Below are 11,909 nucleotides of genomic sequence, written 5' to 3' on the forward strand. Positions count from 1 at the left end.
TGCAATATGTAGTGGCTTGCATACATTTTAGTTTTTCACTTTATATATTTTTATTATTCTGAAAAATGTTAGTATTATATTTTTAATGATTTAGAAAAGCTTCACATAATATAGGCTTTTATATATATTAAAAAAAAGTATGATTTTCATTTTTTTTAATTTTTAAAATAAATATAGGAGAATTATGCTTTACAACATTTTGTATAAATATGGGTATTTATTAATATTAGATGCGATGTTTGAAGGAAAAACAATAGGCTTTTATTTATTTTTTTAAATATGCTTCAAAAACTGAGGAAAAAAAATCGGGTACAACCCGATACCCAAATTTTCAGGTTTTCGAAACCCGGACTCACCCAAGTTTCAGCCCATATCTAAAACTGGGTATATCCAAGCCAAAACCCAACTTGGATTTGAAACCTAAATTACGGGTCAGGCATACCCGAATTCTTGATCCGAAACTCGGATGAACAGTCATATTTAATATGAAATATACATGTAATTCAAGAAAACTCTTCAATCTCACATGGTATCAAAGCTGCTCAACTAGCAGTCTCTTGATCCATAGCTTCGCTTTCCCATGCTTCCATCCCATAGCTTTCCTCATCTCTTATCTCTTCCTTTTCTCATATAGTCACTCTCAAGCTTACTACAAAAAATTATCTTTTATGGAAGGTACAAATATCAGCTTACCTTAAAGGCCAAGATCTCTATTGCTATGTTGATGGAACCTTGCCTTGTCCAACAAAATTTCTTCCCGTTGGTTCTAATGAACCACCTAAAATCAATCCTAATTTCATGTCTGGGGTAAGAACAGATCAATTGGTTTGTTCTCTTCTCTATCAAATTCAATCATTGGTCATGTCTTATCTGCTACTACCTCACTCTCCCTATGGTAGTCCCTTAGCTCTATGTTTACATCTCACTCTCAGGCAAAAAAATTCCAGATTAGGTTCCAGTTAACCAACCTTTCTCATGGTGATCAAAACATTATAGAATATTTTGGAAAAGTGAGGTCTCTAGCCAATAACCTAGCTACCAGAGGTAATCCTCTACCAGATAAAGAATTATTCACCTATTTGTTTACTGGTCTAGGACCTCTTTATGAATCTTTTGTGACCTCTATTACTACAATGTCTGACCCCATCACTTCTCAAGATTTGTACCAAATGCTTCTCATTCATGAGAGCAGACTCGCACATTCTTCCAAACAAATGCTAGCCTTCAGCCAATTTTACTCAAAGGTCGTAATCAAAGAGGTAGACCTCCATTTTGGCAAATAAGGTTAGAGTCAAGGAAATTACTTGAACCGTGGTGGTCGACACCCTTCTCATTTCTCTGGAAAACCAACATCAAACATCTGGTGGGCCTCATCCCACTTGTCAAGTTTGCCAAAAATTTGGTCATGCAACTTTTCAATGTCATCATAGGTTCGACCATTCCTACCAAACAGAGGCACCTCAATATTTTTCAGCCACTTACACCACCAACTGCAACAACCAAACTCCTTCATCCGACTCCACTTGGTATCTCGATTCGGCAGCTACCCACCATATCATAAATAATCTAAACCACCTCAACCTGTCCAGCCAGTAGTACACTAGTAATGAGGCCATTCATGTGGGTGATGGATTGTGCCTACCAATACAACATATCAGTGACTCTACCTTCCTCTTTGACTCTTCTTCTTTTCGGTTGAATAAACTGCTTCATGTTTCACAAATCACTAAGAATCTTGTAGCTATGCTTAAATTCTGCAAAGATACTTCTTTGAATTTCATGCTTCTCATTTTTATGTTAATGACAATTAGACGGGGATGTCCCTCCTCACCGGTCCAATGCATAACAGGCTTTACGTCTTCCCTTCAATAATTCTATCCTCTATGTCTTCTTAACTTGGTGAGAAAGCATCTCTCTCCCAATGGCATAGGCGTCTCAGTCATCCTTCACTCGATCTTGTCTCTTGCATTCTAGGTGTTTGTCGTTGTCTCTCAAAGAAGCTGACTACAAGTGCTCTACGTGTCCCCTTGCCAAAGCCCACCATCTCCCATACTCTCCTAGTTAGGTCCATTACAAAAAGCCCTTAGAGCTTGTCAATGCGGACCTTTGGGGCCTGTCTCCTGTAATTTCCATAAATGGGTTTAGATACAATATTTCTCCTGTAGATCATTATATTCGGTTCACCTGAATTTTTCCTTTAAAATTAAAGTCTGATGTTATGACGTCCCCAAATTCCGTTTGGGATCGGACGAACATTTGAAGCGTCTAGACATGCAACACAAGGCTACCTACCCCCGTTCATGACATATAAGATGCAATGTTCCTAACATGCATCTAACATTATGCAATATTCATAGCGGATAATTTTTTTTCTTTAGCAATACTATGCATCAAATTGAAAATATCTTAAATGCTTAAAACATACTTCATACATAAAAACCCATTGAACAGATCACAACACTAGTCCAAAATGGTTATGATCCAAAAAGTACTAGAGATGCAACTCCATTGTACAAGTAGTAATTTACGTTAACTACTATATTAACATTGACGACGTACCGTCGCGTAGTCAACGGTGTCTAGTTGATCAGCTCCTGATTCTCCTTCAGGTCTTCTAACAAGATCTACCATTCGGGGGGAATGGTAGTTGGGACTACCAAAGTGAGATTTGTAATCAAATCTCAGTAAGTTAACAAAAAATTTCCACACAAACTAATGATGCATGGATGACAGTAAAAGCATAAATGTATAATCAAATTCTTAAGTAATTAAAGTATAACTTGGCGTACAACATAGCATAATTGACACAACTTAAATTGAAACATGAACTGAACTTGACTTGACATGAACTTGATCTGAAACTTGACTTAACATAAAAAATACATACTCCACAGTTGTTGTGGTCCCATGTATTCTACGTGTAAATACATACTCCACAGTTGTTATGACCCCATGTATTCTACACAAACTTGACTTAACATGAAAAATATATACTCCACAGTTGTTGTGGCCCCATGTATTCTACGGAAACTTATTCTTTAACTGCTTAAATACATACTCCACAGTTGTTGTGGCCCCATATATTTTACGTGTCACAATTGCTGTGTCTCACGTAGTGTATGCGTCACAATTGCTGTAACCCCATACATAAGTAATCAAGATGAAACGTGACTGGAATACGAAATGACTGAAACCCTGACGTAACATAATGTGACTTGAACATAACTTGAAATATTTGACCAACTTGAGATAGAAACATTTCGTAACATGGCATAACATATAATAGACAACATATTTAACATGACATACTTGCAACAGTAAATATTACATGACTTGACATACATGTAATAGATGGTATACTTAGCATGACGTACTTGTAAGGTACTGTAATACATGACAGAATAAATTCTGTATAATAGAAAATTACGTGATAACTTGGCATGGCATGACATATATGATAACACACATACATACACTGTAGTTCCTTTACTTAGCACACATACACAGTAGACTGTTAGTAAGTTAAAAGCTAACTTACCTCGATCTCCGCGTTTCTTATAAAACTTTAAGCGCGATCACGAGAAACTGTAATTATTGATTCTAAAAGTTAGCACTAAATCACTAATAAATTGAAATATAGAAAATACTAACTTAAAGAGTAAAACTTTCATTTTACTCTCTGCATGTAAGAAAATGACCGTTTTACCCATAACTTAAGGATTTTGCATACTAATTCCAAAAGTCACCAAAATTTACATGCATCATGTAAATTTTATCCTCAATTCAAATATCAATTTAGAAAAATTTAAAACTAATCACAACTATTAAAACTCCATAGGGCCGAAATTTTCATATGCTATTTCTATTGATTTTTGTTTCCAACTTGTTTTGATCAACCTTTTGATCTATGACTTATAAATATGTGATTTTTAAACCAAACCATCACATGGTTTAAAAAGATATCCTAAAACATATATAAGCTTCTAATTCAAGATCACATGGTTAAACATTAACCAAAACATAAATTTAGCCAAGAACATCCACACTTTGGCTTATCTGAATATCTCTTTGCATAAAATTTCATATCTTTGAAATTAATATCAAATATCTTCAAAATAATAATATAACATGTATATAAGATGCTTAGTATCCTCCAATAAAATTATCAAAGTCATTGGAATAGGTTTAGACCACCAAAGAGTTAAACTTTCTCAAAACAGAAATTGTTTTTCCTCTTCCAGTTTCTAAGTTTCTAAATCTAAGAAACTATTTCATCAAAACCTTTAATCATGCAAAAATCCTCAACCAATAGTCATATATACATGTTAACAATACTCCATAAAAATTTCGGACCAATATCTATCCATTAGCTTGGTCAAAAACTCCAAACTATAACATATTCTCCAGTTTATCTTTCAGAATGACCTTTCTATAGTTTACATAATATTTAATTGACCAAATGATCTTCAAATGGGACAAATAAGATATCCACATAAACTAGACTAAAAAAGGAACAACTTATATGAAGGAGACTTTATAATAAAACACTTACAAAAACTTTGAAATGGGCATGCAAAAGAACTCCTAAAAACTGTCCGAGAGAGAGTGTTTGATATTCTTTTAATGGAAAGTATAAATAAAAATAATTTCGTGGGGAGAGGTGGCTGGAGATACTTATGGATGAGATATAGAAGAGATGAGTCTGGACTGAGAGTTAAGTGTAAGACTCTCTTACCTGAAGTGAGAGTTAAGTGTAGGACTCTCTTACCCGGAGTGAGAGTGGAGTGTAGGACTCTCTTACCTAATAATATCTACAAAAATCAATTCAAGATATTTTTACCCAATAATATCCACGAAATTAGCTTAAAATATTTTTATCTAATAATATCCACAAAATTAGTTTAAGATATTTTTATCCAATAATATCTACAGTTTTGAACAGACGTTTTGTCCGAAAATATGAAAAAATGTTATTGCGCCATAAGACCTTAAATAACCCTCCGAGTCTAATGGCACAAACTATAATACATTTTGACACTTCTAACTATCTCCAATAATCAAAAACACACTTCTGATACCATAGTAAATAATAACACTAACTATATAGTTAGACAAAAACCTATACGATTAATGGATTCGTGAAAACTTATGGGGTCTTCACGAGGTTTCTAAAGTTAATAGAAATTTCACAATTAAATTCTAGCGGCCTGTTACAGACGTTGTCCAAGTTTTGTCACAATTGTTACCTTTTCTTGAATGTTTATTCAATTCAAAATTGCTTTTTCCTCAAACCAATGGTGGTGGTGAATTTTCACCACTCACATCCTTTTGTCGTAAACTTGGCATAACACATCATTTCTCTTGTCCTCATGCTCAAATGGACTAGTTGAACGCAAGTATCAACATATTGTCGAAACAGGACTTGCTCTTCTAGCCCATTTGTCTCTTCCAACACGTTTTTGGGTTAAAGCCTTTGAAACCGCTGCTTTTAATCAATATGCTTCCCTCAAAAGTGCTTCAAAATAAATTTTCATATTTTTTAGTTTACAACAAAGACCCTAATTACACATTTTTGAAAGTTTTTGGATATGAGTGCTAGCCCAATTTGAGGCCCTATAATAAATATAAACTCATGTTTTGGTCCAAACCTTGTATTTTCTTAGGCTATAGTAGCACCCACAAAGGCTGTAAGTGTCTAGACCCACAATCTCAAAGAATTTATATATCCCGAGACGTTACTTTTAATGAGGCCTCATTCCCTTTTACCAAACCGAAGCCCACTCTTCTCAACCCACCAGAAATACCCGCTTCGTCTAAAACCCACACTTCCGTACCTCTATTTCAACCCTCAATCTTAGGCCCAGGTCTAGGGTCCGACCCAAGTCCAATCTCTTCTTATGAGTCTTCTTGTCCATCCTTTAACCCTAATTCAGAATCCCCCCTTCTCAGTCCCTTGATTTCTACTTCTCCATCATTGTCCTCTCAGTCTCATTCTCTCATATCTACTTCTTTGTTTAGACCCTTACTGATTCTTCATCCTCCTTGTTCTCCCATGATTATTCGAAGTCACACCAACACCTTTAGGTCCCAAAAGCTCACAGATGGCACAATCCCTTATCCATCACGATGACAATGTCTTCTTACCACTATTGTTGTTTCGAACGATCCATCTAGCTTCTCAGTTGCAAATAAGTTCCTTGCATGGCAAGCTGCCATGGCTTAAGAACATCATGCCATAATCCGAAACAACACCTGGAGTCTAGTACCTCCTAATCCCTTCTTTAATGTTCTCAGTTTTATATGGGTATTTAATACAAAATTTCACTCTGATGGTTCTTTTAAAAGGAGAAAGGCCCGATTAGTAGCCAAAGGCTACTATCAACAATCTGGCCTCGATTTCCATGGTACTTTCAATCCTGTTGTAAAAACTACTACAATTTGTTTGATTATTTCTCTTGTTGTTAGTCATGGCTAGCTTTTGTGCTAATTGGATATTCAAAATGCCTTTTTACATGATGATTTACCTGATACGGTGTACATGCAACAACCCCAAGGGTTTATCGATTCAAAATTTCCACACTATGTATGCAAATTGCACAAGGCTATTTATGGCCTAAAACAGACTCCCAGAGCCTAGTTTGCCCAACTTAGCTCTTGGCTGATTGGCTATGGGTCCTCTGCTTCTTAGACAGATCCATCATTATTTATTTTAAATCAAGGTGATTTAAAAATGTTCATGCTCATTTACATTGATGACATAGTTGTTACTGCATCACAACCAAGTGCCATTAATTCCCTAATTTTAGATCTATCTACAGCCTTTCCTGTTAAAGATCTTGGCCGTTTATCGTTTTTTCTTGTCTTGAAGTGGACTATTATGGTCTTGATCTCTTTTTATCCCAAGGGAAATAGAAATACATTGAGGAGTTATTGGTTAGAAGCATGCTTCACTCAAAACATGTTACTTCAACAATGGGAACTTCCATTAAGCTATCTCAGTATGATTCACCTCAATCTAAGAACACTACTCTATTTCAAAGTATTGTGGGAGGGTTACAATATTTATCCCTCACAGGACCTGACATAGCATTTGTTGTAAACAATGTATGTTAGTTTATCTACTGTCCAAAAGTTCCTCATTGGACTGCTGTAAAGAGGATACTTAGATATCTTAAGGCTACTGTTATGTGACGCACCCAAATTCCGTTTGGGATCGAACAGACATTTGAAGTGTCGAGACATGCAACACAAGGTTACCTGCCCCCGTTCATAACATATAAGATGCAATATTCCTAACATGTATCTAACATTATGCAATATTCGCAGCGGATAATTTTTTTTTTTTAGCAATACTATGCACCAAACTGAAAATATCCCAAATACTTAAAACATACTTCATATATAAAGATCCATTGAATAACTAAGATCACAGTACTAGTTCAAAATAGTTATGATCCAAAAGTACTGGAGATGCAACTCCATCGTACAAGTAGTAATTTAACTACTATATTAACATTAACGACGCACCGTCGTTCAGTCGATTGTGTCTAGTTGGTCAGCTCCTGATCCTCCTTCAGGTCCTGTAACAAGATCTACCATTTGGGGGGAATGGTAGTTGAGACTAACACAGTGAGATTTGATTACAAATATCAGTAAGTTAATAAAAAAAACTTCTACACATGCTAATGATGCATGGATGACAGTAAAAGCATAAATGCATAATCAAATTCATGAGTAATTAAAGCATAACTTAGCGTACAACATAGCATAATTGACATAACTTAAATTTAAACATGAACTGAACTTGATTTGACATGAACTTGATCTGAAACTTGACTTAGCATGAAATTGCTCTGAAACTTGAATTAACATGAAAAATACATACTCCACAGTTGTTGTGGCCCCATGTATTCTACGTGTAAATACATACTCCACAGTTATTGTGGCCCAATGTATTCTACGTAAACTTGACTTAACATGAAAAATACATACTCCACAGTTGTTGTGGCCTCAAGTATTCTACATAAACTGAATGTACTCAAGATGAAACGTGACTGGAATACGAAAGGACTGGAGCCCTGACGTAACATAACGTGATTTGAACATAACTTGAAATACATGACCAACTTGAGATAGAAACATTTCGTAACATGGCATAACATATAATAGACAACATATTTAACATGACATACTTGTAATGTACAGTAATACATGACAGAATATATTATGTAACAGATAAAAATTGATGACAGAATAAATTCTGTATAATAGACAATTACGTGATAACTTGGCATGGCATGACATATATGATAACATACATACATACACTGTAGTTCCTTTACTTAGCACACATACACAGTAGACTGCTAGTAAGTTAAAAGCTAACTTACCTCGATCTCCGCATTTCTTATAAAACTTCAATGCGATCACGAGGAACTGTAATTAGTGATTCTAAAAGTTAGAACTAAATTACTAATAATTTGAAATATGGAAAATACTAACTTAAAGAGAAAAATTTTCATTTTACTCTCTACATGTGGGAAAATGACCGTTTTACCCATAACTTAAGGATTTTGCATACTAACTCCAAAAGTTTCCAAAATTTACATTCCTCGTGTAAATTTTGTCATAAACTTAAATATCAACTCAGAAAAATTTAAAACAAAACACAACTATGAAAAATACACTATGGCCGAAACATCCATAGGTCATTTCCCTTGATTTTTGTTGCAATTCCTTCCAACTTCAAAACTCATACTTAAACCAAAATTTTACAACAAACATCTTCCAATCCTAAGTTCAAAACCATACTTAAAACATTCATTTAGAAAAAGCTAATAATTAACACCAAACGTTTTTGTAAAAAGATCCAAGCACTTGAATCACAAGTTTTGACCTTAAATCAAAACATCTCCAAGAATTTCAAAAATCAAATCTTACTTCTAACATATTCATAATATCATCCTAATATCAACCATGCTTTAAATCATCAAACTAAAGTCACCAAAATCACAAAATAACATTTGGAGTTTTTGGTTTTACACTTAGTCCAAAAACAGAAACTTTTTCCTCAACTAGTTTTGATAAATCTCTTGATCTATGACTTATAAATATATGATCTTCAAACCAAACCATCACATGGTTTAAAAAGATGTCCTAAAACATATATAAGCTTCTAATTCAAGATCACATGGTTAGAAATTAACCAAAATATAAATTTAGCCAAGAATATCCACACTTTGGCTTATCTGAATATCTTTTTGCATAAAATTTCATATCTTTGAAACTAACATCAAATATCTTCAAAATAATAATATAACATGTATATAAGATGCTTAAGATCCTCCAATAAAATTATTAAAGTCATTAGAATAGGTTTAGACCACCAAAGAGTTAAACTTTCTCAAAACAGAAACTGTTTTTCTTCTTCCAGTTTCTAAATCTAAGAAAATATTTAATCAAAACCTTTAATCATGCGAAAATCCTCAACCAATAGTCACATATACATGTTAACAATACTCCATAAAAATTTCGGACCAATATCTATCCATTAACTTGGTCAAAAACTCCAAACTATAACATATTCTCCAGTTTATCTCCCAGAATGACCTTTCTATAGTTTATATAATATTTGACTGACCAAATGATCTTCAAATGGGCCAAATAAGATATTCATATAAACTAGACTAAAAAAAAAACAACTTATATGAAGGAGACTTTATGATAAAACACTTACAAAAGTTTCGAAATGGGCATGCAAAAGAACTCCTAAAAGCTGCCCGAGAGAAAATATTTGATATTCTTTTAAAGGAATGTGTAAATGAAGATAAGTTTGTAGATGATGGTTGGAGCTACTTATGGACGAGATAATGAAGATGATAAGGCTGGAGTTGAGAGTTGAGTGTAGTTTTCTCCTACCCAAAATATCTATAAAAGATTATCTCATAATATTCTATCCAATAATATCTACAAAAAACCAACTTAAGATATTTTTATCTAATAATATCTATAAAAATCAATTCAAAATATTTTTACCCAATAATATTCACAAAAATTACCTCAAAATATTTCTTTTTATTTTTATTTTTATCCAATAATATTCACAAAATCAGTTTAGGCTATTTTCCAAAAGTGGAGAGTATACTTGGAAGAGTAAGGTGGCTAAAATCTTTCCGTGTGTCCTATTAAAACTTTCTAACTATCTCCAATAATCAAAAACATACTTCTGATACCATAGTGAGTAATAACATCAACTATACGATTAATATATTAGTGAAAACTTATCGGGTCTTCACGAGATTCCTAAATCCAATAGAAATTTCACCGTTAAATTTCTAGCGGGCTGTTACATGTTAACTATGGGTTACTTTTTAAGTCAAGATCTAATGTCTTTCTTCAAGCTTATATAGATGCAAATTGAGCTTGATAGACGTTTAATAGGAGGTTTCGCTATTTTTCTAGGAAATCACATTATTTCTTGGAGCTCCAAAAAGCAAATGACTGTAGCTCGATCGAGCACAAAATCTAAATACAAGTCACTCTCTTCCACTGCAGCTGATTTAATATAGTTACAAACCATGCTTAAAGAATTAGGGATTACATTGTCAAAGGCACAGAAGTTGTGGACATTGACTACCATTTTGTGCTGGACAAAGTTGCTGCTCAAGGTCTTAAAATCTCTTTCTGTAGCTCCAAAGAACAACTTGCTGATGTTTTTACCAAACCCTTAGTTTCTGATAAGCTTCTTTCTTTTTGTATGAGTCTCAATATTGTTGACACCACATTGGACTTGAGGGGGCATATTAACGTATAATATTTAGTCATTTTCTATAAATAATAATAGAATATTCTAGAAATAGGATTATGAGCTGTCAATTACATTTCTCCGCATTACTGTAACAAAATTGATTCTTCTCAAATGTGTATAAATACACATGACCTTCAATATGAAATATATGATAGAATTTGGAAAAACTCTTCAGTCTCACACCTTTCATGTCTTAGTGGCCGTTTACCATTCTATATTATCTCTCCTTTCTCTGTTTCTCACTTCTTTTATTCTTATTTTCTCCTCTTCATCTAAGATAGCTTATCTCTTCGTTATCATGGATCACAAGTTACAACTCACAGTCGTCGTAGTCTATGATGGTAAGACCACAACTTGGTCATGACTCTCTATGACCCAAGACCAAGGTTGTTGCTGTGCATTTGTAAGTTAAAGAACTACATGCGAGTTTTATGACCCACGACCGCAACCATAAGCCATAAAAATCTACCCACACATATGTGAAGATCTGTACAATTTATAACTTTGTTGAGATTTTTTGTTGGACTTGTACGATTTTTGTGATGTATATACAATTTTTTTTTGAATGTGTTGTTAGACGGGATAGTCAAACAATAGTGACGTCAATTTGCCTACTCAACAAGCACCCTAAAAAAACCAATATACGAATAATTTTTAATTTTCTTTATTCTAAAGATAATTAAAAGATATTTTTTAATACAACAATTAGAAAGGCATTGACAAGTGCATAACGTGAGAGTTTGAGACATAATTCTTAGGTGGTATGTAATGCTTTCATTTGATTATACGGTAGAGAAATATCACACCATCCCTTCTAAAAATCCGATAGAACATCCGATCACGTCACCACCAAATAGCCATGGAGGAATGGCAGTTGTTACCAATAAACACAAATGAAATTCAAGTGTTTGCTCTCACACAACATGAGAGTACACGAGAGTCTTCTATTTCATATAGAACATATACACAGATTAATACAAACTGTATTCGAACTTTACAAGAAATGAATTATGGATATGGTTTGAAATACAATTAGAGGATTTTGGACTTAGTTGCCATATTTAGTTTTGTAGCGGTTGGATTTCTTTGAGAGTTGGTGGTC

This window comes from Carya illinoinensis, chromosome 13, assembly GCF_018687715.1.
Source record: "Carya illinoinensis cultivar Pawnee chromosome 13, C.illinoinensisPawnee_v1, whole genome shotgun sequence".
Taxonomy (NCBI): Eukaryota; Viridiplantae; Streptophyta; class Magnoliopsida; order Fagales; family Juglandaceae; genus Carya; species Carya illinoinensis.